Here is a 23847-nt window from a genome sequence, read left to right as displayed (position 1 = left end):
AAATAAGTAAATCTCTTAAAAAAAAAAGAAGTAAGGTAGAGGAGATTATGGATATGGCATCAAGGAAGTAGGTCTAGGGAGACCTGAGAAACAAGATCAGAAAGGATGGCATAGTAGGGTACTTAGTTCCCTTGGTTCTGTTGACTCCTGTTCTGGAAAGTTCACTGATCAAATCACTCAGGATGAGGAGGAAAATCATTTTTTCTCACAGGAAGCGTAGCTTCACTTTTCCAGAAATCTACCTTCGTTTCTTGGACTTTTAGGAATGGTGGGTGCACTCTATGGCAGCCTTGATATTTTATTTAAGTTCAGTAATGTGATGTCCAGAGCTTGTAGTTTTTGCAGCATCCATTCACTCCCAAAATTCCTTCAGCCAATCTAGACACACAGAGATGTCAAACCATCAATTCTTTCCGCAATACATTTTTTTCTTTTTCCTTTCTTTTTCTTTTAAAGATTTTATTTATTTATTTGACAGAGAGAGAGAGGACAAGTAGGTAGAGCGACAGAGGGAGAGGGAGAAGCAGGCTCTCTGGGAGCCTGAGGCAGGGCTCAATCCCAGGACACTGGGATCATGACCTGAGACTTTTAACGTCTGCCTTTGGCTCAAGTCATGATCCCAGGGTTATAGATGGAGCCCCACCTTGGCCTCTCTGCTCAGCGGGGAAACTGCTTCTCCCTCTCCCTCTGCCTGCCTCTCCCCCTGCTTTGTGCTCTCTCTCTGACAAATAAATAAAGAAAATCTCAAAAAATAAAAATAAAAATAAATCAGAAAAAAAAATAAACACAGCTTGCACCCGGAGATGACAGGGGTGTGAAAGGTGAGAAAACTATTGGAACAGAGACTAGTTCCATCTGTCACATACTACAAATACATTTTGTTAAAAAAACATGACTACCTAGGAAACAAAACCCTGACAAGCCGGGTAGTTCAGTCTGGATGATATGCCCTTCTTAGAGATGAGACTCAGAGGCTGCCTGAATGGGCAGAACCGACCTTAACCCTATCGAACCCTGCCTCCCTCTGAGCAGCAGGCCCAACCCTGTCTGGGCCTCAGGACAATCTCTAGCATGGGGACAGTCAGAACTACCTTGTAGTCTGGTGTGAGGGTTCAGTGAGGCAATTTAGCTAAATTGTCTTACAAATGGAAACTTTCAATCTGCTCCAGAATATGCTCCAAGTGAATGTAAAAATAAGATGGCTGTCCATCCTAGTACCTTAGTTTGTCCGCCATATACTAAAATGACTTATTTTAACTTTCTCCACTATTAAAAGACCAAAATCTAATCCAATTGATATGCCTGGCTAGCTCAGTCGGTAGAGCATGAGACTCTTAATCCAACTGATACTGATTTCTCAGATACCCATTACAAAAAAAACAATCTGAGGGTTTTGAAGGGGCAAGGGGTGGAAGGTTGGGGGAACCAGGTGGTGGGTATTAGGGAGGACACAGATTGCATGGAGCACTGGGTGTGGTGCAAAAACAATGAATACTATTACGCTGGAAAGAAATAAAAAATTTTTAAAAAGGAAAAAAATCATAATCATAATAAGAATAACTACTCAGGAGGGAGGAGTCAGGATGGCGGAGAAGTAGCAGGCTGAGACTACTTCAGCTAGCAGGATATCAGCTAGATAGCTTATCTAAAGATTGCAAACACCTGCAAATCCATCAGCAGATCGAAGAAAAGAAGAACAGCAATTCTGGAAACAGAAAAACAACCACTTTCTGAAAGGTAGGACTGGCGGAGAAGTGAATCCAAAGCGACGGGAAGATAGACCCGGGGGCAGGGGCCGGCTCCTGGCAAGCGGGGGAACAACGGAGCACAAAATCAGGACTTTTAAAAGTCTGTTCCGCTGTGGGACATCGCTCCAGAGGCTAAACCAGGGCGAAGCCCACGCGGGGTCAGCGTGGCCTCAGGTCCCGCAGGGTCACAGAAGGATCGGGGGTGTCTGAGTGTCGCAGAGCTTGCGGGTATTGGAATGGGAAACCCGGCTACAGAGACAGAGCATACAATAAGCTCCCAGCTCGGGATTACCTTGAACCGGTCGCAGGCTCGGTGAGCTCGTAGCTTGGCCAGAGGTCAGGCAGACGGGAGTTACTGGGCGCTGTTCTCTGAGGGCGCACTGAGGAGTGGGGCCCCGGGCTCTCGGCTCCTCCGGGCCGGAGACAAGGGCGCTGCCATTTGTATTCCAGTCCTCCGGAACTCGGAACTCTATGGAAAGCGCTCAGGGAACAAAAACTTCTGAAAGCAAACCCAAGCGGATTAGTCAGCACGGCCCCCGTGTAAGGACGGTGCAATTCCGCCTGGGGCAAAGACACTTGAGAATCACTACACCAGGCCCCTCCCCCAGAAGATCAACAAGAAATCCAGCCAAGACCAAGTTCACCTACCAAGGAGTGCGGTTTTAATACCAAGGAGAGCAGCAGAATTCCAGAGGAGGAGAAAGCAAAGCACGGAACTCATGGCTTTCTCCCTGTGACTTTTTTTATTGCAGTTAATTTAATTTTTTTCTTTTTCATTTTTTTTCTTCTGCTGCTAAAATTTTTTTTAACTTTTACCCTTTTCTTTTTTAACGTTTTTTAACTAGTTTATCTAATATATATATATATATTCTTTTTTATATTTTTCTTTATTTGTTTTCTTTTTTTTAATTCTTTTCTTTTCTTTTTCTTTTTCTTTTTTTTCTTTCTTTTTGAACCTCTTTTTATCCCCTTCCCCCCCCACACACGATTTGGGATCTCTTCTGATTTGGTTAAAGCATATTTTCCTGGGGTTGTTGCCACCCTTTTAGTATTTTACTTGCCCCTTCATATACTCTTATCTGGACAAAATGACAAGGCGGGAAAATTCACCACAAAAAAAAAAAGAAAAAGAGGCAGTACCGAAGGCTAGGGACCTAATCAACACAGACATTGGTAAGATGTCAGATCTAGAGTTCAGAATGACAATTCTCAAGGTTCTAGCCGGGCTCAAAAAAGGCATGGAAGATATTAGAGAAAACCTCTCGGGAGATATAAAAGCCCTTTCTGGAGAAATAAAAGAACTAAAATCTAACCAAGTTGAAATAAAAAAAAACTATTAATGAGGTGAAATCAAAAATGGAGGCTCTCACTGCTAGGATAAATGAGGCAGAAGAAAGAATTAGCGATATAGAAGACCAAATGACAGAGAATAAAGAAGCTAAGCAAAAGAGGGACAAACAGCTACTGGACCATGAGGGGAGAATTCGAGAGATAAGTGACACCATAAGACGAAACAACATTAGAATAATTGGGATTCCAGAAGAAGAAGAAAGAGAGAGGGGAGCAGAAGGTATACTGGAGAGAATTATTAGGGAGAATTTCCCCAATATGGCAAAGGGAACGAGCATCAAAATTCAGGAGGTTCAGAGAATGCCCCTCAAAATCAATAAGAATAGGCCCACACCCCGTCACCTAATAGTAAAATTTACAAGTCTCAGTGACAAAGAGAAAATCCTGAAAGCAGCCCGGGAAAAGAAGTCTGTAACATACAATGGTAAAAATATTAGATTGGCAGCTGACTTATCCACAGAGACCTGGCAGGCCAGAAAGAGCTGGCATGATATTTTCAGAGCACTAAACAAGAAAAACATGCAGCCAAGAATACTATATCCGCTAGGCTATCATTGAAAATAGAAGGAGAGATAAAAAGTTTCCAGGACAAACAAAACCTGAAAGAATTTGCAAACACCAAACCAGGTCCTCAGGAAATATTGAAACGGGTTCTCTAAGCAAAGAGAGAGCCTACAAGTGGTAGATCAGTAAGGAACAGAGACAATATACAGTAACAGTCACCTTACAGGCAATACAATGGCACTAAATTCATATCTCTCAATAGTTATCCTGAATGTTAATGGGCTAAAGACACAGGGCATCAGAATGGATAAAAAAACAAAACCCATCTATATGTTGCCTCCAAGAAACTCATTTTAAGCCCGAAGACACCTCCAGATTTAAAGTGAGGGGGTGGAAAAGAATTTACCATGCTAATGGACATCAGAAGAAAGCAGAGTGGCAATCCTTATATCAGATCAATTATATTTTAAGCCAAAGACTATAATAAGAGATGAGGAAGGACACTATATCATACTAAAAGGGTCTGTCCAACAAGAAGATCTAACAATTTTAAATATCTATGCCCCCAACGTGGGAGCAGCCAACTATATAAACCAATTAATAACAAAATCAAAGAAACACATCAACAATAATACAATAATAGTAGGGGACTTTAACACTCCCCTCACTGAAATGGACAGATCATCCAAGCAAAAGATCAGCAAGGAAATAAAGGCCTTAAATGACACACAGGACCAGATGGACATCACAGATATATTCAGAACATTTCATCCCAAAGCAACAGAATACACATTCTTCTCTAGTGCACATGGAACATTCTCCAGAATAGATCACATCCTCGGTCCTAAATCAGGACTCAACCGGTACCAAAAGATTGGGATCATTCCCTGCATATTTTCAGACCACAATGCTCTGAAGCTAGAACCAAACCACAAGAGGAAGTTTGGAAAGAACCCAAATACATGGAGACTAAACAACATCCTTCTAAAGAATGAATGGGTCAACCGGGAAATTAAAGAAGAATTGAAAAAAATCATGGAAACAAATGATAATGAAAATACAACGGTTCAAAATCTGTGGGACACAACAAAGGCAGTCCTGAGAGGAAAATATATAGCGGTTCAAGCCTTTCTCAAGAAACAAGAAAAGTCTCAGGTACACAACCTAACCCTACACCTAAAGGAGCTGGAGAAAGAACAAGAAAGAAACCCTAAGCCCAGCAGGAGAAGAGAAATCATAAAGATCAGAGCAGAAATCAATGAAATAGAAACCAAAAAAACAATTGAACAAATCAATGAAACTAAGAGCTGGTTCTTTGAAAGAATTAATAAAATTGATAAGCCCCTGGCCCGACTTATCAAAAAGAAAAGAGAAAGGACCCAAATAAATAAAATCATGAACAAAAGAGGAGAGATCACAACTAACACCAAAGAAATACAAACTATTATAAGAACATACTATGAGCAACTCTACGCGAATAAATTTGACAATCTGGAAGAAATGGATGCATTCCTAGAAACATATAAACTACCACAACTGAACCAGGAAGAAATAGAAAGCCTGAACAGACCATAACCAGTAAGGAGATTGAAACAGTCATTAAAAATCTCCAAACAAACAAAAGCCCAGGGCCAGATGGCGTCCCGGGGGAATTCTACCAAACATTTAAAGAGGAACTAATTCCTATTCTCCTGAAACTGTTCCAAAAAATAGAAATGGAAGGAAAACTTCCAAACTCATTTTATGAGGCCAGCATCACCTTGATCCCAAAACCAGACAAGGATCCCATCAAAAAAGAGAGCTATAGACCAATATCCTTGATGAACACAGATGCGAAAATTCTCACCAAAATACTAGCCAGTAGGATTCAACAGTACATTAAAAGGATTATTCACCACGACCAAGTGGGATTTATTCCAGGGCTGCAAGGTTGGTTCAACATCCTCAAATCAGTCAATGTGATGCAACACATCAATAAAAGAAAGAACAAGAACCATATGATACTCTCAATAGATGTTGAAAAAGCATTTGACAAAATACAGCACCCCTTCCTGATCAAAACTCTTCAAAGTGTAGGGATAGAGGGCACATACCTCAATATCATCAAAGCCATCTATGAAAAAACCACTGCAAATATCATTCTCAATGGAGAAACACTAAAAGCTTTTCCGCTAAGGTCAGGAACATGGCAGGGACGTCCATTATCACCACTGCTATTCAACATAGTACTAGAAGTCCTAGCCTCAGTAATCAGACAACAAAAGGAAATTAAAGGCATCCAAATCGACAAAGAAGAAGTCAAATTATCACTCTTCGCAGATGATATGATACTATATGTGGAAAACCCAAAAAACTCCACTCCAAAACTGCTCGAACTTGTACAGGAATTCAGTAAAGGGTCAGGATATAAAATCAATGCACAGAAATCAGTTGCATTTCTCTACACCAACAACAAGACAGAAGAAAGAGAAATTAAGGAGTCCATCCCATTTACAATTGCACCCAAAACCATAAGATACCTAGGAATAAACCTAACCAAAGAGGCACAGAATCTATACCCAGAAAACTATAAAGTACTCATGAAAGAAATTGAGGAAGACACAAAGAAATGGAAAAATGTTCCATGATCCTGGATTGGAAGAATAAATATTGTGAAAATGTCTATGCTACCTAAAGCAATCTACACATTTAATGCAATTCCTATCAAAGTACCATCCATCTTTTTCAAAGAAATGGAACAAATAATTCTAAAATTTATATGGAACCAGAAAAGACCTCGAATAGCCAAAGGGATATTGAAAAAGAAAGCCAAAGTGGGTGGCATCACAATTCCGGACTTTAAGCTCTATTACAAAGCTGTCATCATCAAGACAGCATGGTACTGGCACAAAAACAGACACATAGATCAATGGAACAGAATAGAGAGCCCAGAAATAGACCCTCAACTCTATGGTCAACTAATCTTCGACAAAGCAGGAAAGAATGTCCAATGGAAAAAAGACAGCCACATGCAGAAAAATGAAATTGGACCATCTCCTTACACCACACACGAAAATAGACTCAAAATGGATGAAGGACCTCAATTTGCGAAAGGAATCCATCAAAATCCTTGAGGAGAACACAGGCAGCAACCTCTTCGACCTCAGCCGCAGCAACATCTTCCTAGGAACATCGCGAAAGGCAAGGGAAGCAAGGGCAAAAATGAACTATTGGGATTTCATCAAGATCAAAAGCTTTTATACAGCAAAGGAAACAGTTAACAAAATCAAAAGACAACTGACAGAATGGGAGAAGATATTTGCAAACGACATATCAGATAAAGGACTAGGGTCCAAAATCTATAAAGAACTTAGCAAACTCAACACCCAAAGAACAAATAATCCAATCAAGAAATCCAATCAAGGACATGAGCAGGCATTTCTGCAAAGAAGACATCCAGATGGCCAACAGACACATGAAAAATGCTCCATATCACTCGGCATCAGGGAAATACAAATCAAAACCACAATGAGATATCACCTCACACCAGTCAGAATGGCTAAAATAAACAAGTCAGGAAATGACAGATGCTGCAGAGGATGCGGAGAAAGGGGAACCCTCCTACACTGTTGGTGGGAATGCAAGCTGGTGCAACCACTCTGGAAAACAGCATGGAGGTTCCTCAAAATGTTGAAAATAGAACTGCCCTATGACCCAGCAATTGCACTACTGGGTATTTACCCTAAAGATACAAACGTAGTGATCCAAAGGGGCACGTGCACCCACGAGCGGCCTTGTCCGCAGCGGTGGCTTCCTCTGGGTGGCAGCCTTGTCAGAGTGGTATCGTGGGGAGCAGAGTCTGTGTCATCCGGGTTGCCCTCCTTGTCATCGTCGCTGTCATCATTGCCTCTTTGACGTCGGGAGCGGCCTCCTCTGGGAAGCGGTCTTGTCCAGAATGGCCCCTTCTTGGGAGTGGCCCTGTCTGGGGAGCAACCTCATGGAGTAGCGGCCTCCTCTTGGGAGTGGCCTCTTCTTGGGAGTGGCTCCGATCATGGAGCGGCCTCATCTGCGGAGCAGCCTCATCTAGAGCAGCCTCGTCTGGAGCAGCCTTCTTGGGAGTGACCTTGTCGGGAACATCGTCCTCGCCTTTTTGTAAGAGCTAGCCCTGACCGGTCAGTTTGATTCTTGATGCTTGGCGCGAAATAAAGTTTTGTTTGACCTTCGCTTTGTATCAGCCTCGTTCCTTTGATTACGGACCCTAACATTTGGGGGCTCGTCCGGGATCAAACGATGAGAACTGAGCCAGCATCAGAATTTTTAGGAAAAGCCTCTGGAGGTATTGGGTTTTGAGGTATTGGGTTCGGAGGTATTGGGTTCGGAGGTATTGGGATCTGAGGTATTGGGATCCTATCTGTCTGTCTGGTTGGAGCTCCAGGGTATAGCCCACCAGGGAGAAGCTGGACGCAGCCATGCTCCCCAGGGCTGGAGTGGATGTGGGGACGCCCCATCCCTCTGCTGATAGATCGACAGGGGGTTCGAGTCCCCTTGTACGGTCGGGGGATTCGAGTCCCCCTGTACGGTCGGGGGGTTCGAGTCCCCCTGGGTGGTCGGGGGGTTTGAGTCCCCCTAGACGGTCGGGGGTTGCGAGTCCCCTGCCTCCCCTTAGACAGTTGAAGGGTTCAAGTCCCCTTAGATGGTTGGGGGATAAAGATAGCCCCCACCAGTGGCTAGCTCTGGGTAAATTAAAAAGTGTGTAGAAATTAATGCACTCCATAAATTTGGTCAGTAGGTCAAAGAGAAAAATCAAATGAGGAAATTCATTGAGCTATACAAAAACAAAAATGCAACACACCAAAGCTTATGGAATGCCACTAAAACAGTACTTAAAGGGAAATTATAGCAGTAAGCACATGTTTTAAAGGATACAAAAAAAAACCCTCAAACCCTACCTTAAAAATATTCAGAAGAGAACAAACTGAACCTGAAACAAGCAGGGGAGATAAAACCTTAAGCTACAATAATCTAGACTGTGGTACATGCAGGCATAAAGATAAACATACAAATCAATGGAATTGAGTACAGAAATAACAATTTGTGGTCAGTTAATGCTTGGCAGAGGTGCCAAGACAATTCAAGTGGCAAATTTTGGGTAAGAATCGCTGGGTCTGCAGTTGTCTTTGTCTGGTTTTTTTTTTTTGTTGTCTATTGTGTGGTGTGTTGTGTTTGTAGGGGACCAAGAAAGCCCCCCCAGCAGCAGGCTCTGGATAAGGATCGCTGGGTCTACGTTTGTTTTTGCCTTGTTCTTTTGTTGTTGTCTGTTGTGCTGTTTGTTATGGTTGAAGGAATGTGGCAAGCAGAGAGTAAGGGGACGCTGGCTTTCATCTCTCTGTTCCTCATAATAGATGTGGGACTTCTCCCTCACTCATTTTGTGTGTTAAGGGCTATAACGAGCCACCTGGAGTTAGTCAAATGCCGGGTTGAGGTGTCCAATGCTGATGCTCATTGGAACCGGGCATGGAATATGAGTGCCTAGTGGGCCACTTTTGGTAAGCAGAACTGGCACTGTGGGATGAACCGACCTCGAGACAGAGACTTTAAGGAATATTCCCAAGCAGCTGCCGAAACTTCTTTGTTTCGGGGAATTCCTTGCCTTCTCTGGCCCGACGTGGACTGCCTAGCCCCTCCCCCTTGCTGGCAGGGAAAGCATGGCATCTGAAGTGGAATGGGCCCAGGTGGAACATGAGGTTTGTTGGTGAAGGGATGGCTGGGCCGATGGTTAACTGTCTGTTTCAAGGGTTTAATGAGTAATTGTTAAAGTGGCTTCTGAAATCTTTGGTAACCTGAAACTGTGAAGGGTTGCTTGAATGACAAATGGAGTTAAATTTGTTGGACATCTAGATCTTAACCAAATGGGATGAAATGCTAGGGCGCTGGTTGCTGGAACTGGGTTTGTACTTTTGAAATCTGCTGGTGAACACATTCTGTGCTTAACTGATTGATAAATTTGCCATCTAAAGAATTCTGTTGTAACAACTCACAATTGGTTTTGTCTTCAGTAGAGGTTAAGGTATTTCTAAGAGTACACAATTCTGTTAGGTGCGATGAAGACTGATGGAAATGAGAAAAGCAACTCTGTATGTAAAAAGTAGGAGATATGTAAAAAGAGAGAGAAACAGCCCTGAGGTCACTGTCGGAGCTAAATCCATTCGTAAAAGAAAGGAAGGGGAGATTGATCACCTCCCATTAGCCAGGGATACCCAAAGGGGAGGATGTACAACCTGTTTGAATCTGGAGAGTGCCTGACTGTGTGAATGTATCTCTATGGCTCCACCGCTTCCGCTATGGAGTCTGAATGGACTGCACCCTGAATCTTGCAGGGCGTCATATGGCATAACGGTCACCTACTCCACGGAGTAGCCTGGTCCAGGGTTTATACGGACAGACCTTAGATAAGACGCTCCTAAGTTCCCGCGAGGGATGCGAGCAGGACAGCATTCAGGGACAGCCCTGCTCCGATGGCAGAGCAGACCACAGCTGTTCTCTCTGGGCTCCTCCACCCAGAATCTGGGAGATGGAATGAGAAATTCTGTGCAATGAATTTGGACTCTGCTCAGCACCTCTGTGTTGGCTTTCAGACCTAGAAAAACGAGAGTCTGAGGGTCCACTTTGAGTCTAGGAAGCCATCTTCTAAGGGGAAGAAAACTCTCTGAAGCTCCATGAGCTGCCCGTCCCTCTTCTCTGATGTCTGGACTCGAAGGGTCACACAAGGGCCCATGGGAGGAGCTCGGGAGTCAAGGCTTCAAATCTTGGCCATCGGAGGCTGCCAGGGACCTGTCCCAATTGATACATGTGCAGCTGCTGGCATGTTCCTGAATATGCTGGCTCTCTGCAGCCTCTGCATCTTTGAACGATATGTCCATCTGTCTGAAACATCATTCTGTTCCAAGCACTTAGAAACCCTCCACTACCTCTTCCTTTGTACAGAAAGAGTATGACCACAAGGCATCAGTAACCCAAGAAGGCCGGGGGCCAACGTAACTGTGAACGAGAGAGATATGGTAGCTAACCAAGCCTGGACACATTAAGGTAACAGTAGGGTATGAGAAAGTTCAGCTTCCTCCAGCAAGGGGAGGACAGTTCCATGTTACATAGGGTGTCGCGTACACTCATCTGAGAATATTGGGTAAGAACCCTATGATTATCTACGGCCATACCACCCTGAACGTGCCCGATCTCGTCTGATCTTGGAAGCTAAGCAGGGTCGGGCCTGGTTAGTACTTGGATGGAAGACTGCCAGGGAATACCAGTTGCTTTCACTTTGATCTCCAAGAGGGAATTTCTTGGGATGGTGGGCTACAGCAGGCTGTGGATGCTGCCTTCACGGAGATGGCACAACCTCTCTACGAACTGGCTAAGGGAGGACTCACTTTGGTAGAGTGTGGACAGCTGAGGCAGAAGGAGCATTTCGGGAATTACAAAGAGCCTACTGTGTGCCCCAGCATTGGTCATCCCAGATGTTACCAAGCCCTTCCACTTGTATGTGGATGAAAAGGCAGGGCTGACTAAAGGAGTTTTGACTCAGACTCTGGGGCCTTGGTGAAGGCCAGTGGCCTATCTTAGCAAGAAACTAGATCCAGTAGCAGCTGGGTTCCCCCTTTGTTTCTGCATAATTGCTGCCATGGCTCTCCTGGTCAAGGATGCATGCAAATTGACTCTGGGTCAAAATCTCATATTGACCACCACCCACGTTATCGAGGGCCTTCTCCGGACTCCACCAGACTGGTGGATGACAAACGCCCGAGTGACGAGGTATCAGGCCCTCCTCCTGAATGAAAAAAGTGATCTTCCGGCCCACAGCAGTACTAAATCCAGCCACGTTGCTACCAGAGGTGCTGGCTGACCACCCACACGACTGCGGGAAGGTCCTAACCCAAGTCGCGGGAATAAGGCCGGATCTCAGAGACACTCCCCTCCCGGATGCAGAAATGACTCTGTTCACAGAAGGGAGTAGTTACATGGTCAAGGGAAAGAGGTATGCAGGGGCTGCAAGACTCTGGACGACAGCCCTGCCACACAGGATCTTGGTGGAAAAGCAAAGCTGATTGCATTCACCAAGGCACTACAGATGGCCAAGGCCACGGACACTAATTGGAAACTACAGTGTGCCTACTGGCCCCAGAGCTCTGAGCAAGGAGAGAGAATGAACCAGACTCTCGAAGAGACCTTGACAAAGTTAATTCTGGAGGCTGGCGGTGGATGGATGGATCTCCTTCCTTTTGCTCTCAGGGCATGATGTACACCCTATTTAAACAAGGTGACCCCATTTGAAATAATGTTTGGGAGGACCCCTCCCTCGCTCTGGCCTAGGCTACAGGAGGTTGCCCTAGCAGAAATGACTGATCAGTCTATACCCCCAATCACTGCAGGCATTACAGTCTGTCTTAAAAAGAAGGGATCCAAACTGCCCACACTGGGACAGAGACAGTGGTGGAACCACATCCCAGGGACTTGATTTGGATATGTCACTATCACGTGGGGAACTTGAAGCCTCACTGGAAGGGACAATTTACTGTTATCCTAACCACCCCCACGGCAGTAAAAGTAGAAGGCATTAGGGCCTGGGTTCATGCGGGTCACGTCAAACAAGCCAAGTAAGGATGCCCCCCAGATGGGAGTGGCAGCAGACAGACCCAGCTGACCATGGACTAAAAAATTGTAAGTTTATTGTTGCTATACTAAAGAAGTATATTGTTGCTATACTAAAGAAAATTGGGGTGATAAAATGTTAGTCTTATATGTTCAATATAAGATAGAACTATCTGAGAAGTCAAGGATTTGACTAATCTCCAAAGAAAAGGGGGGAATGTAAGGGCCTGCCCCTCCCAGAGGAACTTGCTTGTGGACCCCGATGTAGCGGTGGGGCAGGCCAGGTGGAGATGTCCAATTGGTGCAGCATGTGTATATCCACTAGGGTGGATTGAGATCCGATTGGCCACCTGTATAGGGGTGGGACTCAACCAACCGCATAAAGGTTGCTGCGAGGCTAGCAGGAGAGGAGAGCTGCGACCGGAGTGGGAGGAGAGCTGCAATGGGAGCGAAGAGTCGGCGGAGTGGAGGAGCTGTAACAGCTCCTGTAAGAGCTATAACCGCCACTAGCGGTCCCACCACCGGCAGTCCCTGCGCCTGCAGCCTCCAGCCGCCTGCAGCTTCCAGCTGCCTGAGGCCCCACCTCTGGTGGCCCCGAGCCACCTGCAGCCTTCAGCTGCATGCAGCTTCCAGCAGCCCTGAGCTGCCCAGATACCAGCGGTCCAGCTGTCAGCAGTCCCTGACGCCTGCGTCCTGAAGACACCAGCGGTCCAGCTGTCAGCGGTCCCTTGATGCCTGCGGCCCTGAGACTCCAGTGGTCCAGCGGCCCAGCGGTCAGCGGTCCCCACGCCTGCAGCCCCTAGACGTCAGCGGTGCCGAGACACCAGCAGTCCAGCGGCCCACCGGTCAGCGGTCCTGATGCCTGCAGCCCCTGGATGCCAGCGGTCCCGAGACGCCAGTGGCCCTGAGATGCCAACAGCCCCTAGCCGCCAGCAGCCTTGTCGCAAAATGCCTCGCCACCCCGAGCCACGAGCGGCCTTGTCCGCAGCGGTGGCTTCCTCTGGGTGGCAGCCTTGACAGAGTGGTATCGTGGGGAGCAGAGTCTGTGTCATCCGGGTTGTCCTCCTTGTCATCGTTGCTGTCATCGTTGCTGTCATCGTTGCCTCTTTGTCGTTGGGAGCGGCCTCGTCTGGAAAGCGGTCTTGTCCAGAATGGCCCCTTCTTGGGAGCGGCCCTGTCTGGGGAGCAACCTCATGGAGCAGCGGCCTCCTCTTGGGAGTGGCCTCTTCTTGGGAGTGGCTCCGATCATGGAGCGGCCTCATCTGCGGAGCAGCCTCATCTAGAGCAGCCTCGTCTGGAGCGGCCTTCTTGGGAGTGACCTTGTCGGGAACATCATCCTCGCCTTTTTGTAAGAGCTAGCCCTGACCGGTCAGTTTGATTCTTGATGCTTGGCGCGAAATAAAGTTTTGTTTGACCTTCGCTTTGTATCAGTCTCGTTCCTTTGATCACGGACCCCAACACTAACAAACAACGACCAAAGGAAAACATCCTTTTTACCAGATTTGTTTCTCAGTATTGCATTTACGCTTACCATTGCATGTGCAATGCATACATAGCTATAAAGGAAAAAGTCAAAGAAACTACCTCATTGCAGCCCCTTCTCCGTCGGTAAGGAAGATCCTGGTAAATAGAAAGTCCAGACAATGACGTTAGGAAGAAAACTTAAAAGGACCACCGCGATGAAACCTTGAGTTGACCCAGACACCCCCACCTGTCACCCCGCAGCAGCCCCGCAGACGGAAGCACACACCCTCGCCTTCCGCACATCTAACCACCGACAGGATGGAGAGCTCGTGGTACACAGTAGGCGCTCTTTATCCGAAGCCTATTGGCTTACTTTCGCGCAGTGTTCCTCAGAATTTCAAAGAGCCTTTGGCAAGCCACCTCTACGGAAGAACCAGGAGGTCACGTTCTGGTCCCCGGGCGCGCGGCAAGGGCGGCGCAGCGCCCCCTGCCAGCTCTGACGGCGGCGACAGCGGGACCCGCCCGAGAGGGCGAAGGTGCGGGGCGAGAGCTGGGGTTTCCCCTCCTCCGCAACCCCCTCTCCCGGCAGCGCCTGGTTCGCGGGCTGTGCCCCCCGGGTCCGGGGTTTGCGCCTCTGGAGGAGGCGGGAGGCTCTCCCTGTAGAACCTCAAGACCTCTCTCCGCGAGCCGTGACCCGACCCCTGGGGGTGAAGGGACCTGGGGAGCCCCTGGGGGTGAAGGGACCTGGGAATAACGGGGCGGGCCCGGTGTCTCGGGGCTCAGGGCCCGCGCCACCCGAGCGTTACTCGAGGAGCCCGGGAGCTCGAAGAGCATCATCCCGGGCGGGAGCCTGGCTCTCCCGAATCGAAGCCCAGCACCGCGTCACCACCCACGGCCCCGTGCGCACAGATTCCCCGGGCGGCCCTGGCGTCCTTCCTCACTGTGCCCAAGAAGGAGGGGAGCTGGGGAGGAGAGGGGGCTGGGCGGGGAAACTCAGCCGGAGTTCCTGCCCCCTGCTGGCGGCAAGGCGCCGTTACACGCGCGGTTATTGAGGGTTGACGAGGGCGGCCAGCATCAGCTCCTCTTCATGGTCAAGGCCTCAGCCTCTGGAAAGGCTAGGAAAGAGACGGTGGGCCGGGGGTCGATGACGGCTGCGGATTTCCGAGAGAAGGCATTAAAAAGAAGAACTGAGGTTCCCACAGATAAAGAGCGGTTGGATCACCTGCACTTGCCACTTAGGGGAAAGGGGGTGTCTCCTCCAGGCCCCCCATTAGGCCTCATGGATGGCCAGAGTGGAGATTCAGTTGAGTGAGGAGGTGGTCAGGCCTGGCCGGGAGCCCATATCAGTCCGTGACCTTGACATCTCAGGAATATTGTGTAGTGGCAGTTGGGCCTTTGGTTGGCAGAGCCTTATTCAGTAACCATTTCTTGAGTACCTACACACTAGAGGAATGTGGGACTCATCAGAGAACACAGCAGACCAAACCAAAAGGAGGAAGAGGAAGAGGAGGGGAAGGAGGAAGGGGAGGGGAGGGGGGGAGGGCAGGAGGAGAGAAAAGAAAGAAAGAAAAAGAGAGACAAAAAATATAAGTATGTAAATTATATAGACCGGTAAGGTCATAAGGTCTATGGGAAAATGTAACAGGAAGGCGAATGGGGGAAGCTATGAATAACATTTTTAAGTAGGGTAGTTAAGCATCTTTGATAAGGTGAGGCTTAGCCTTGCAGTGTCCTTAGCCTTGCAGAATACCTAGGGAAGGGGAGGTGATTTCTTAAAGAGAGCCTGCCTGTCTTTTCGGAACAGCAAAGGCACCAGGCATAAGGAAGAGTGAGTGAGAGGGAAGATAAAGAGTAGGGGATTTGTTCTGAAAGGGGAAGGTGTGGGAGGACAGATTACTTCCAAGCATAAGGACTTTTGTAAGGATTTTAGGTTTTATTCGGAGTGAAATGAGGCATTAGAAGATTCTGAGCAGAGTTGCATGATCTGAGTTATATTTTGAAAGGATTACTTGGGCTGCTGTGTGAAGTTAAGGGTAGAAGCAGAGAGTGCAAGTCCCAGATGTTTATAAGGATCCTGGTGGGAAGAAATGGTCTCTCAGACTAGGTGGTAGCAGTGGAGGTAGTGAGAGATGGCTGGATGTTAGATGCTGGATTAGGTTTGAAGGTGAAAACAGCGGACTTGACTGACAGGATGGAAGAGGGACCAAAAAAAAGGAATCAAGAACACCACCAAAGTCGTTGGCCTCAAGATTAAAAGGATGCTATTACCTTCGACTAAGGAGGGGAATATTAATGAAAGAGCAGCTTTAGGGGAGGAGAAGAGAGGATCAGTCTTTCCACTTGGGATGTGGTAAGTTTGACGTGTCTATTAAACAAACACTGAAGATGTCAAGTGGACACTTGGATATATGAGTCTGAAGTTCAGGAGGGAGAGCTGGACTAAAGGTATAAATTTGGGAATTTGGGGACTATCAATGGCATTTAAAGCCTTGATACTGGATAAGATCACAGAGAGAATATGTGGATAGAGAAATGGACACCCTGACCCTGGGGCTCTCCCCATACGAGTACCAGGGAGAAGAAGAGGAACTTGCAGAGGGGCCTAAGAAAAATACTCTGTGAGGTCGCTGAAGAGCCAGGAGATGGTGGCGTCCTAGAGACCAGTCTGGAGCTTGACTGTCTGCCTTGAGGCAGGACTGAGAGCACGATGCTTTTCATCCTTGCTTCTGTCATAAAAAGCTGCATTCTTTCGTCAGCCTTACCAAGGAGGAGGAGTGGTCAACTATGCCAAATGCTGCTGAGCATGGAGCAGCAGCCCTGTGAGAGAAGGAAAGCTCTCGCTTCACACTCACCTCGAGCGGTAGAGCCGAGAAGTCTGAGGAGTTGGTTACCAAGTTCTTGGCCTTGGGACACCAGGGTGGCTCAAGCAGTTAAGCACCCGCCTTCAGCTCAGGTCATGATCCCAGGTCCTGAGATTGAGTCCCACATCGGGCTCCCTGCTCAGCAGGGATCCTGCTTCTCCCTCTGCCTGCCACTTACCCTACTTGTGCTCTCTATCTGACATACACATAAATAAATAAATAAGTGCTTTTTAAAAATATATTTATACCAAGCTCTTGGCCCAAAAGAAGACAGTCTTGTCCAGGAGTGAGTAGGAAGAGGATCCACATCTTAGTCACGCTTTCTCTCCCAGAAGAGGGAACGAAGAGGCAGAGTAGGGCACCTGTGTCTCACTTCCCCTGATTTAGGTCCCCAGTCCCACCTTCCCTAGACCCCAGACCCTCAGCATTTCACACTCTCCCCCTTTCTCCTTTCTCCTCATTCTACGTTCTCCACTGATGAGCTCACTTCGTTATATCCTCCTCCTCTTGCACACCCAGTCCCAGCTCCTGCCTCCTTCCTTCCCTCCACCCCACTACCTGCAGACCTCTACAGATTGCACGTAGACCCTCCTCATTTGGTTATATTGCCACATAGTCCTAACGGAGTCCTCATATCAAGGAGCCATGTATTTAATTCCCAGTTCTGTCAGCTAGACCAATTTTCTGTGTCAGCTAGACAAATCATCCCACCATTCTGGTCCTCAGCTGCTAAATGAAAGACTTGGAATGAAAGACCCAACAAATTCCTCCCAACTCAGACTCTCCATAGTTCTCTGAATCCTTGAGAAAATGGAGGTGTAGGAACATGTGTGTAAAGAATTTCAACAGAAAATGCAATTCACATTTCTGAATTTTTCTACTAATGTAAATCTGATTTTCCTAAAAGATTATACCTAAATCCAGAAAAAATAGCCTGACTACCTGAAATAAAACTTATTGTATTATACATATGTGATGGTTAATTATATGTCCTTTTTTTAAGATTTTTTATTTATTTATTTGACAGAGAGAGATCACAAGTAGGCAGAGCAGCAGGCAGAGAAAGAGGAGGAAGCAGGCTCTCTGCCAAGGAGAGAGTCCAATGAGGGATTCGAACTCAGGACCCTGAGATCATGACCTGAGCCGAAGGCAGAGGCTTAACCCACTGAGCCACCCAGGCTCCCCAATTATATGTCTTCTTTAAAAAAGATTTTATTTATTTCTGACAGAAAGAGAGCACAAGCAGGGGGAGCAGCAGGCAGAGGGAGATGCAGACTCCCCACTGAGTAGGCAACCCGATGCAGGGCTTAATCCCAGGACCTGCAGGACTCAATCTCAGGACCACAGGATTATGACCTGAGCCAAAAGCAGATGACCAACCACTGAGCCATGCGGGCACCCCTTATGTGTCAACTTGACTGGGCCATTGTGTACCTGGATGTTCAATCAAACACTACTCTGGATATTTCTGTGAGGGTGGTTTGGAGTGAGATTAATATATTGTTTAAGTTTATTTATTTATGCAATCTCTACACCCAGTGTGGGGCTCAGATTCACAACCTCGAGATCAAGAGCCATATGCTCCCCTGACCGAGTCAGCCAGACACCCTCCTTTTTTTTTTTTTTTTTTTAAGTTTCGGTGAGATTAACATTTAAGTTGTTAAACTGAGTGAAGCAGAGTGCTCTTCCTAATGTGGGTGGACCTCATCCAATCACTTGAAGGTCTGAATAGAACAAAATGGTAACCCTTTCCCCAAATGAAAGAGAATTCTCTTGCTTGATGGCCTTCAACTGGGACAACGGCTCTTTTCTGCCTTCTGACCTGCACTGAACATCAGCTTTTCCTGGGTCTCAAGCCTGCCTTCCTTCAGACTGGAACCACACCATCAGCTCTCCTGCATCCCCAGCTTGCTGCCTCACCTTAGAAATCCTGGAACTTGCCAGCCTTCATAACTGCATGAGCCAATTCCTTATAATAAATCCTTATGTATAGCCTCTCGGCTCTGCTTCCCTGGAGAAACCTCACTAATGCAACATGTATATTTATTATTGTTGTGTTGTTTTCGTTGCTTTAATATTATCAAGAAAAACATTAAGTATTACATGGAAAGTAACATCCAAATCCCTCTCCCTTGGAGCCATTTTTCAGTTGAGCAAGGGAAAAGTTCAACACAGAACTACAGGGTGATCTTACACCACTGAGACTGATGGTCATTGGCTAATGTCCTGGAGGATACTGCTCAGTCGGTCCACAAACATCAGTGGAGTAGCTCCCATCCTTGGCTAGCTCCAGTAGTTCAACCTCGGGTCTAATAGGAAAGCAAGAGTTTAATTCATTAAAACTAAGAGGAAGCTGGGCGCCTGGGTGGCTCAGTGGGTTAAGCCGCTGCCTTCGGCTCAGGTCATGATCTCAGGGTCCTGGGATCGAGTCCCGCATCGGGCTCTCTGCTCAGCAGGGAGCCTGCTTCCTCCTCTCTCTCTCTCTGCCTGCCTCTCTGCCTACTTGTGATGTCTCTCTGTCAAATAAATAAATAAAATCTTTAAGAAAAAAAAAAAACTAAGAGGAAGCTTTGATGGATGGGTGCTATACAGCCTAAAATATCTCAGTATCACTCGTGATTTGAATGGCTTGTGGGAGTGTTGAAAATAAACCAGGAAACCACCACATCCTTGGTGCACCTGTTTCAGACTGGGCAATTGGGATTAAGCCTCACAATACGGTCTGGTAGGTAGCACTCTACACTTCCTAGTGTTTTTACCTGTGCTCAGGATCTAGAGTAACCCACCATCAGACTTAGTATTTCTGTGTATCTGGAAAGAATTTTACTGTTTCCCTGGCAGAAAAGGGAAGACAATCACCTTGTCTGAGGTCGCAGTGCGGTAGGTGAATAGCAAGGCTGTGAATCAAACTCCAAGCTGTCTTTTTAAAAAGCCTGCACACTTTATCAGACAACCAAGCTAGTCCCTCTTAAGGGAAGGATATGAGGCAAGTAGGAGAGAGTAGGGCATGATGCTCCATGAAGGAAAACCCTGGCTTTGAACGAAGAACATATCTTAACAGTTAAGGGGCCTACAATTCCCCGGAAAAGCCATCAAAGGGAAAGACCCAACTGCTAAATATATCAGCAGTAATGACTATTCTTGGAAAACATTGTTGGGAAACAAGTTCAAACTGAGAAACCAGACAATTAGGGCGTCCACCCAGGTAAGCCTGTTCATCTCAGAATTTCCCAGACGTCAGGCAACCTACACCATGACTCCATTCCTTCTGTATTGTTCATTAACATTTCCTTTCTCATCAACTCATGTTTTCACACAGCTTGATTCTAAACAATAATACATATGAAGCCAGTGATTTACCATATTGATTATTCATTCACACTGAAATAAACACATGACAATTCATGCTTTAAATGTTTGTGTCCTGCCTTACATCAGTCATCTCACTTCCTACCAGTCATTCAAACCATTTCATCCTTCTACAAACAGTTTTATCTCAAGTTTCAACTCAATAAACTTTACCTGGAAAACATTTTCACGAAGAATGAAAGACCCAAGGACAATATGGAAAGACATGGAACCCGGGGAAGCCTGGATGGCTCAGTCAGTTAAGCATCTGCTTTCTGCTCAGGTCATGACCTCAGGGTTCTGGGATGGAGCCCTACATTGGGTTCCTTGATTGGTGGGGAGCCTGCTTCTCCCTCTGCCTGCCACTCCCCCTGCTTGTGCGCTTGCTCGCTCGCTCTCTCTCTCTGACAAATACATAAATAAAATCTTTAAAAGAAAAAAGAAGCCCAAGGTCAAAGAGTTGGTCATGTTTATCCAGTTCTGTTCAAAACCAAGCAGGTTTTATAATCTCATGATTGTGGAAATGTTTCTAGTTGCCTCAGTAGAGCTGTTCTTCACATTTTTCATGGAGTCAATAAAAGAACTAAGTTTTGTGACCATTTATTTCTGTTTGCTCTGATTTCAAGAGTAAAGTAGCACTTTAAAAGCTGAATCTGTCTCAGTTTTAGAAAGAGTCTCTAGCTGATAGTTACATTGAGGTGATGGTGGCCCTACATTTGCCTGCTTTAAGGCAAGCCAAAATCTAAATTTTCTATGTGAAAATTACCATCTGGATAAGTTATGACTAACTTCAAAACCCCTATTTTAAAAATAACAAGCAAAAACAAAAAACCCACTGGATAAGCCAATCAGAGCGGCTCTTGAGCCAGCTATACCCACTGTTTCTGCAGTGTGTGAGTTCTGCCTCACAAACACTCAGGTGTTGTGGAGTATAGAATCATGACTATAAGCATTAAGGAGATTATACGCATGACAGCACTGTACTTTACCTAATTCATTTTTACATCCTCATCACCTATAGAAATGCTTCACATACCATGTATATGAATAAACTTGCTTAACAATCAGAGGAATCAAGGAATTTGACAAAGCAAGAGGACAAAGCAGAGTGCTCCTAGCTCTGCATTCAGTCCTGTCCAGGTCAAAATTTGTGTCCATATTTATAGAAGAACATCAACAGTAACATGATTGCATTTTCAGATAAGCATAGAGAAAGATAGTAAAACACTATATGGGTTAATTTTGTTGGAAGATGATATTACACCAGTTTAAGACTTTAATTCCAATTTTTCTCACCTAGAAGAAATTTATCATCTATCTCTTAGCAGTTAGACCTTCCCCACCTTTGTGCCTTTTCCCACACCAATCCATGTGTCAAGAATGCCCATCTTTTCCCTATTACCCAGCAAACCCCTTGCTCATCCTCATGGCTCTGCCCAGATGGAGCTCCCTCTTGCAAGCCTTCCTGAATCCAACAGGGAAAAAATACCTTCCTCCTTCTCCTAAGCTCCCATACCACGTTCATACAAGTGTTATTACTTCTATCACATATTCGGTTTCTCTAATTTCCCATAAGCTACTTGGGGTTTATGTATCCCAATATACCCTGTGATTAACAGTTTCAGAAATAGAGTGCACAGTCCACTCTGTGGTTTATAGCTGGTTTATAAATAAAGATTAAAATTCCCATTCTACATAATGAAATACAATACTGGGAATATAAATGAAAGGTGTGTAGAAAACAGCACACATATGAACAAATGCAAGATTCTAGAAACTTAGATTAGAGTCCTTTACATAACGCTCATTCTTTTTGAGATTTCCCAGGACGACCTCAGATATCTCTAAAGGAGGAAGAGTTTCTCTTCTTGCTCTCAACTACCGCTAGCCCAATAGAAAGCAAGAGGGAAAAATATCTTTAACTGTAGGAGGATGTCCCAGATGGTGAGTGGTGTGATATGTAGCTTGGACCCCTTCAACGTCCTTCTCCAGTTACCTACCCTATGGCTATCTAAGAAGGCAAAGAAACAAAGAAAGAAACCACTAGCACTTCTAAATACTTACATTGTGTCAGACTTACACACACACACACACACATACACAAACACACAAATATCCTATATACATATAGAAAAAGATTTACTATGACTTAAAACAGCAATTACTTGTTTATTTTCATTATTAGGTAAATTGGCTGAACCCAGCTAGGTTAGCTCAACTCTGGACAACTTGGTGTCGGCTGGGCTGGCTCTTATGGTTATCATTTAAGATTATTTCACTCAAGGGGTGCCTGGGTGGCTCAGTGGGTTAAGCCTCTGCCTTTGGCTCAGATCATGATCACAGAGTCCTGGGATCGAGTCCCACATTGGGCTCTTTGCTCAGCAGGGAGCCTGCTTCCCCCTCTCTCTTCCTGCCTCTCTGCCTACTCATGATCTCTGTCAAATAAATAAAATTTTAAAGAAAAGATTATTTCACTCACATATTGAGTCCCCTAGATGAGATGACTGTACATCGGGTCTTTCTCTCTTGGTGTTCACTGACCCTCCAGGACCCATCTCCCCACATGAATCTCTAGATAAGGACAGCTGAATTTCTTTATATTATGCTCAGAGCTCCAAAAGAGTGAACACAGAAGCTGTATGTGGTCACCTTCCATTAGTCAAAGCAGCCCAGGGTCAGTGTGGGAGAGGATTATACAATATATGTAATGAGATAGACTGGGGAGGCTATTCTGTAATAATCTCCAACACAGGAAAAGCATATCCTACCACAACCCCAACCATTCAGAGCTCTCCAAGACCTACCAATTCAGGTGGTATCAAGGGTTCTATTATCACTGCGGTCTCCATCTCCAAATGAAGCAGTTTGCTAGCTCTTTTTGGCAGCCATTCTGGACTATCTGATATTCCAGTCAAAACAGGGCTTTTGCACCAAGCAGAAGAAATGCTGAAGGCTAGACTAGTCCCCTCACTGGAGTGGCTGGACAACAGAGGTCTTCTCCTTAGGATCTCTCAACCTCCAGAGCCTCTCTCCCCCTATGGGGTCTCCAGTAATGAAGGGTTCTATAAAGACAGTTGTTTTTCATCTTTGTTGAGGGCAGGGCAACAAAAATACTTCCAATGCCTTCAAATTCTTCAATTTCCCAAATGCAAAAGAAAAGAAAAGAATCACTTAATATGGGATCCTTTATGAATCAGAGGAACACAAGGATTATATACTAGTGATAACCACATAGGTTTAAAGTCTTCATGGGGTGCTTGGGTAACTCAGCCAGTTAAGTGTGAGACTCTTGGTTTCAGCTCAGATCATGATCTCATGGTTTGTGGGAACAAGCCCCATAACAGTCTCCCTGCTCATTGGGGAGTCTACTGGAAGATTCTCTCCCTGCTTCCTGCTCCCACTCGCTCACACGTGCATATGCATGCACACGTTCTCTCTCTAAAATAAAGAAATCTTTTAAAAAATAAAATAAAGTCTTCTTAGGCATCTTAGTACACACTCAAAAAAAATTCTCCTGGAATCCTACCTTATTTCACTCCTTAATGCAATAGGAAAAGTCATTGAGTGAGTGACCAAACCTTTATGTTTGGGTTGAAAGCTCAGCTCCAAATAACATCCTCCTCCCATTGCCTTGGACAATAGCCTGATACTGGAAAACCATGTTTCTATCTTTAGCCTCAGGGAGTGGTGGGGCAGAGAAGGAGCAGTAGGGAAGGTATGAATTCAGGAGCCAGTGTAAAACTACTCCTTCCTTTTTGCCTATGTATGCTACACCTGATAAAACCAGTATATTTCCTAATATACCCAAAACCCTAATGAAAACACATTACTCACATTACAGATGAATAGGATGCACTAACAAAGTCTTTGAATGTAAAGCATTTTTGTAGAGATGGTACCATTTCTATCAGGTAATGAGAAGTACCACTTGACAACTATATATGCAT

The 23847-nt window shown here is 45.7% G+C and overlaps 1 long non-coding RNA gene and 1 pseudogene across 1 annotated transcript; both read left to right on the top strand.

The window, feature by feature from the left end:
• Positions 1 to 7378: 7378 nt before the first annotated feature.
• LOC116590796 lies at positions 7379 to 13212 on the top strand. Its single transcript, XR_004285741.1, has 3 exons — positions 7379 to 7497; positions 12323 to 12324; positions 13201 to 13212. It is a non-coding gene; the product is annotated as an uncharacterized LOC116590796 (long non-coding RNA).
• LOC116592153 lies at positions 10782 to 10900 on the top strand (annotated as a pseudogene).
• Positions 13213 to 23847: the final 10635 nt, after the last annotated feature.

Source organism: Mustela erminea, chromosome 5 (genome assembly GCF_009829155.1).
Source record: "Mustela erminea isolate mMusErm1 chromosome 5, mMusErm1.Pri, whole genome shotgun sequence".
NCBI lineage: Eukaryota > Metazoa > Chordata > Mammalia > Carnivora > Mustelidae > Mustela > Mustela erminea.
Note: the sequence above shows the minus strand (reverse complement) of the source record. Positions and strands in the feature narration are given on the sequence as shown.